This window comes from Lissotriton vulgaris, chromosome 8, assembly GCF_964263255.1.
Source record: "Lissotriton vulgaris chromosome 8, aLisVul1.2, whole genome shotgun sequence".
NCBI lineage: Eukaryota > Metazoa > Chordata > Amphibia > Caudata > Salamandridae > Lissotriton > Lissotriton vulgaris.
The window spans coordinates 231,250,892-231,256,731 of NC_141696.1; the positions used below are offsets into that span (position 1 = coordinate 231,250,892).

The window sequence follows — 5,840 nt, forward strand, 5'->3', positions numbered from 1 at the left end:
GTGCCATGCCTTCAAAATCAGTGGCGCCCCTTCAAGGAGATGGCTGCCCAAGGTCAGCCAACACACTCCATTTCTAACATCAGCAGACACCATGACGTGCAGCTAGAGACAGCTCACCTATTGTTTGAAGTACAAACTCACACAAATGCTTCTGTTCTCTTTGTGGATGTTTATGATCCCATGTTATATGTTTTATATTGTAAAGGGTAAAGCCCAAGCAATCCTGCCTGGTGCTCTAGCCCCCCTTCGGAGGTCAGACTTCTTTGGCAAATTTGAAATTCCATGAAATATATTATGTTTTTCTTTATAAAGGCTTATAAGAACTATTTTTTGGTACATTTAACACAGAAATAGTGCTGAAAATTGCACCAAAGTACAGCAATATTTAAACATTTCTCAGGGGGAATCCCACCTACCCCCCTTCATAAATGTCGGGTTTGCTCAATTGAAATAATTCCTTCCTTGCTCTTACACTCACCTCTTTCAAATTCCGCCAGCTGCCACTGGAGCTACTCACACACCTACTCACTCACCCATACAATAAATCACACAGTCACTTACCCATACAATTACACACACACCAGCTCACTTACTGATACAGATACAAACACATACTCACTCACCTGTACAGTCACTGAGACAATCACGCAATCACCCATACTGCCGCTCTCACATTTACTTACTCACTCATAGTCACTCACATATCCCATCACTCACCTATGCTGCCTTTCACATACCCAGTTACTCACCCATATACCTCTGACACATGCACTCACTCACTGACACAGCCATACACGTACTCACTCACCCATACAGCCCCTCACACAGATACTCAGCAACCAACCCATACAGCTACTGACTCACCCTCTCACTCATCCATACAGGCAATCATAAACACCGTCACCTACCCACACAGACACTCAGACATACATAGAGGTACTCAGACAACCAATCACTCACCCATACAGAAACTCAAGTACCCACTCACACACCCATACTGCCACTTAGACATCAACTGAGAGACAGTTACAGACATTCACACAACCAGTCACTCACACCATACATTCACGTAGACATCTTATCACTCACTTATATAGTCACACCCCCCCCCCATAATCATCCAAACAGGCCCTCATACACCCACTGATTCAGCAATACACTTTGGTATATATATTTAACACTCATACGCGTTTTAGAAACACTCACAGTCACTGGATGATGTCCATCCCTCATAAGTAATACAAAGACTATTTGCTGGAAATTCATTGCTTGGGTGGTTACTTCACTGACTTAGGCCACCTAAAAATGTGTGGACTGTAACATGTAATCATTATGTGGCAAATGTCAGTGAGTGCTTTTGTTTTGACCCTATGTATCAATATATCACCATCATTACAAATTTAGTATCAAAACAACTTGTTATCTTTATAATTTCCCTACATGTCATGTTCTCCTATACAGTGTGCCCCTCTAGAAGTTCACATTGTTGTATTGAAGTTTTGTAGGTTGGATTACTTTGCCACCAACCATTGATTATTCATTTAGTTGGCTCTCTATAATTATTCATTTTGTAGTCCTTCTTTTATATTTAGTATGGATACATCTGGCAGATCACAAATTATTGGCCAAGTTTCTTGAAAAACGAAACAGACTGCTGTGATGCAATCCGGCCACTGATGAACTTGGCCCATTACATCACACAGGTTGCTCAACATACATGAAGGTGCTATATTACTATTGCTATTGCATCATATTTAAAGAGTGTAATCTATTTAAGACACCCGTCAGGAATCGTTTTGCAATATCTGGAAGAGTAGCGATGATTGTGGACTAGCTCTGTCTTTGAAAAGTATGTAAACTCAAGCCTAAGGTAATAATTACTGTCATGAAATCTTGGTTGCGTATGAAAACATGTCTTAACGTCCAAATATTCAAAATAGTTAATTGCATAACACGATTTGCAATATCCAGACTTTCATCGGGGAAATGCAGATGTTAGCGCAACAACTGGTTTACAGATTTCATGGACACAATAAATGGTGTGATAACCTTGGAATGTGAAGGTTGAAACACTCTATATTATGATTTGGCCTGAAGTCTTTCTGCGGAAGTACATTGTATTAACCCCTTCGCTGCTCATGACGAGCTCATGCAGTACACTGCTCGTCATGATCCAGTCATGATCCATTGAATTTTACAATTTCCAGCACAGGAGGGGAATTGCTGTAGCAGTCAAGGTGTTAATTGCAGGCAGGTGCTGGTTGGGGAAAGCCCAGCAGCGGTTCTGGAGTGGTGCAATATAACTTCAGAGTTTCCTTTCTCTATAGTTAAAAATAGATGTTGGTAAAAGAAACCATGCTGGCAGGAGTGCCAGCTTAAAATGCAACTGCATGTCTACAGATCAAAGCTTACTCTAAAAGAGATAATAGCGAGGGACAGGAACCACGATAAACAATGAAACATTTTTGTAGTAATAGAGTTATAACAATAACGTAAGGTCCAACCCAAGCCTTCAAAAGTAATTGACATTTCAGTAATGGAAAATCTTGTGCTATGTAGAGTAAAAGAGTAGAGAAGATTCTAGCAGTACAATTTGCTCAACAGGGGTACTGTGGCAGCAGAAATTGCAAGAATGTATTGACCCCTGGATTTAGCACCACCACTACAAATTAGGGTCCAGTTGTAGGTAATTCCGAATTACCGAGTCCTTAATAGCGAAATATATAAGGTATTTCTGATGTAGGTAATAATTCGGTAAAAATTACCGAATCTGTAAAAATCGGTAATATTTAGCAATTTCGTAAAAATCGCAAAAAATAAATTACCGATTTCCCTTTACCGAATCGGTATCACCGATTCCTTAATACAGATTTGGTAATTAGTGAATCGGTATTCTAAAAAATCGGAAATTGTTGAATCAGCCAATCCTGTGCTTCCTCATGACCTCCCAACCAGGAAGTCGCCACACCCATGCAGCTGCACTGATCCTGAAGCTGTTGGAGAGGCAGGGAGCATAGCAAACAACCCAGGAGCAACTTTTCCAAGTTTGTGCTGACATCACAGCCAAGATATGGACAACCAGGAGAGGGAAAAGGAGGCAGCTGAACGCAAGAGAAAACACACATTTAGTGAGAGGGAGCTGGAGGTCCTTATTAAGGAGGTTACTAAGGACCATGACAAACTGTTTGGTAAGAAGTCCCTGCACGTGCCTGAATCTCAGAAGAGGCAGATATGGCTGGTCATCCAGGAAAGGATTAGTGCCTTCGGAGTAACCCAGCGCTCCACTGAAGAACTTAAAAAACGCTGTTATGACCTCAGGAAGCGTGCAAAGGAGAGGCTGGCAGAGAGAATGAAGCAAGCCAACCAGACAGGTGGGGGGAGAAACACAGCACCTGCACCAACTGCCCTGGATGTCCTGGTGGAGTCCAACCTCCAGCTGGAGAGTGTGAGTGGGATTGGGGATGTAGACAGCTCAGCCAGAGCTGGCAACCGGCAAGGTAAGGTGCATGCACAGCATGCTGTGCCCCCCCCCACTCCCTAACCCCAATCCCCATTCCCAAATGAAGCAGTATGAATCCCACTCCAGTACATGTTTTACTACAAACCTACAATGCATTATGGGAGATGTAGTCAGAAGTAACACATATCATAACAGTCAGTCCACTGAACCCAAAGGCATATGACACACATCAGCAATTAGCATGCAGAGGACAGTCAGTTTGATTGGCAGTCATAAGATTTATTATTACGCAAATGCTGCCAGACAAGTGAGCAAATGTACATTCTGTCTCCAACAGGCAAGCCATCGCGCAGGGCTGCAGGAAGGGACACAGGAAAGGCACCCAGGAGAGAGAGAACACAGGAGGAGGAGGTCTTGTCGCCTGCAAAACACACCACACCACCACCACCATCACCACCACCACCATCACCAGCATCACCACCGCCACCATCACCGCCACCACCAGCGAGAGCCAGGAGGCATACTGTGGCTAGCCTCCAGCAGATGGAGGTCTCTGAGGAGGACAGCATGGGAGACCAACAGTCCACGGTGGCAGAGGATGCCAACAGTGCAGGCACACAGTCCCCCACCGAGCGCGCCCACACAGGTGCCAGACGCCGCAGAGCAAGGGCAGCCAGTCCAGTTTCACAGGGCGAGGATCAAAGTGTATTTGCCGGTCTTGAGGGGAACATGCTCAAGGTGCAGCACCTGCAAGGCAGAGCAATAAGATCAGTCCAACGTCAGATGGAACACATGAATCAACACAGGCTGAACATCAAGAAGGGCATCAGCAGCATGAACAATACTGTGGCTGAGGGCATGAGGGAAATATCCGAGGCAGCAAAATGGATGAGGACCGTTTGGTGAGGCACAGGGAGAGGCAGAAACTTGACAACTATACTAAGGCGGTGAACCGCCTCTCCACTGTGACCCCTCTGCTCTGCAGGCGCTCGGTGGCCATGCAGGAGGAGATGGCCCACTGCAGCTGTGACATGGCAAGGGGGCTGGTCACAGTGACCAGTGCACTCGAAGTGCTACAGACAAACCAGATAGCCACTGCAGGTGATGGGGGGGATAGTGAAGAGGCAACTGGCAACAGTAGCATCACACCCCCTATAACCGAGTCCAGGAAGTGCAGCGAACAGCACAGCACTGCCACAGGACAGACTGCCAGTGAGGACAGTGTGCCCAGTGAAAGCAGCAGGGCTGCACGTGGGCGCAGGAAGTAATGCCAGCCATCACATGGTATTGCGAAATGGGTGATGTAACCCATTTCGCCTTTGTAATCTGCATTGCATATTGGCCTAGCATGTTAATCCCTTCATGTTGTGGCAGTGTGCTATGCTAATAAAACACAGTCACACAATTACAGTAACTGGCTGTGTCTACTTACTTACTCAGAAATTGTTGCGTGTGATCTCAGCCCGTCTGTGTCTCCCATCTGGTGCTGCAGCCACACCTGCTACGCTGTGCTCTGGCTATGGACAATCCTCGCCCTCGGCCTCAAAGTCAGTTAGTTCCACTGCTGTTCCTTTCTTTGTGGCAAGGTTATGCAGCATGGCACATGTTGCTATTATTTTACAGCAGATGATGGGGCGGTACTGACGCGCACCTCGACTTTTGTGGAGGCAGCGGAACCTGCTTTTTAAGAGTCCAAATGTGCGCTCCACAATGTTGCACGTAGATCTATGTGCCACATTGTATCTTCTCTCACTTGGGGTGGATGGGTTGATGTATGGTGTCAGGATAAAGGCCTGCACGCCATATGCGCTATCACCTGAGTGAGAAAGGAAGTGCCATTAATAACAGTCACCAACACATTGTTATGTTATGTTATGTTATACCCTCTTGTATAGCGCAACGACTCACCATGAGGCATCTCTGCGCTTAACCAAGGTATGACATTCATCCAAGGTATACAAGGTATACATCAGGGTGTGTCACATTGATTTACCTAGCACGTATCGTTCTCCAAATTCACCCCCAGCCAGATGTGTGTAGATCCCACTGTTCCTGAATATGTAGGAGTCATGGGTACTCTCTGGAAATCTGGCTACAATGTCAGTGATGATGTGGTCCGCAGCGCATTTTACCTGCATGTTGATAGAATGTGTAGATTTGCGGTTCCGATATATGTACTCTGTAGCTACAGGTGGACAGCTTGGTATGTGTGTCCCATCAATGCACCCTATTACATGTGCGAACTGTGCCTTTTGGTAAAAATTCATCCTTGTTTTCTGCAGTTCTGCCTGTGTGCTGGGGAAGCATAAGTAGTGATGCATTCTTTGCATCATGGTATCTAGGAAAGTGTTGAAAAAAAGGGACAGGCAACTCTGTGACA

General features: G+C 45.4%; 1 pseudogene; it reads left to right on the plus strand.

Annotated features, from left to right (window-relative positions):
• Window positions 1-3,070: 3,070 nt before the first annotated feature.
• Window positions 3,071-4,728, plus strand: LOC147696920 (uncharacterized; annotated as a pseudogene).
• Window positions 4,729-5,840: the final 1,112 nt, after the last annotated feature.